Source organism: Agrilus planipennis, unplaced genomic scaffold (assembly GCF_000699045.2).
Source record: "Agrilus planipennis isolate EAB-ADULT unplaced genomic scaffold, Apla_2.0 scaffold26, whole genome shotgun sequence".
Lineage (NCBI taxonomy): Eukaryota > Metazoa > Arthropoda > Insecta > Coleoptera > Buprestidae > Agrilus > Agrilus planipennis.
Window position 1 is genome coordinate 830,161 of NW_020439469.1, and position 798 is coordinate 830,958.

Here is a 798-nt window from a genome sequence, read left to right on the forward strand (position 1 = left end):
TATGAATAGTGTTGTATGAAATTCAATCTTGATTTTCGTTATTATGCATTTTTCAAAAATTATAGAAAATGAAACATGTCACTATTAAGGAGTCATTTTGAGTAAATGCAAAACATACCAAATGTATCTTTGCTAAAACTCTTTAAATTGGTGTAAAAATTTCAAAGTAGTAAAATTGTATATTAAAAATAATACCAGAAAAAAAAATTAGCATATTTACCAAAGAAATAGACGACAATTGCATCGAAAATTAATTGAACCACAAGATTAACAAATTCTAGTAAAGTTGGCTCTTTTGGATAAATAATAAGAGGTCGAAAGGCATAGAAAAAGGGTTGCAAACAAACCCAACAGAATTTACCAAACGTTGTACAAAACAACTTTGCCTCAAGATATGTTGGAATATCGGTATCTTTTTTCTCGTCCCCCTGATACTGAAAAAAAAAATAGAACAAATTAAAAAAATATCCTTATGTAACTACATACGTATTTATCTTTATTAAAACATCTTACAATAAAAGTATGACAGCAAGCAAGCACTGGGAGAATTATAATTAATGATAATTTCCAAAATACTTTAGGTGAAATATACTTTTTGTCCAGTGATTATGCAACTTTGCAAATAGACTTTCTTTTTTTTTCTGCTTTGGTTTTATTGCTATATATGAGATCTATTATTGTTTCCTACATTTTTTTAAATCATAATAGCATTCGTTTCTATATCATACATGGTTGTGTTATTAAAGATTTCATAAGAGATTGTTACTTATAATGTGTATCATGTATAGGAATGAATTT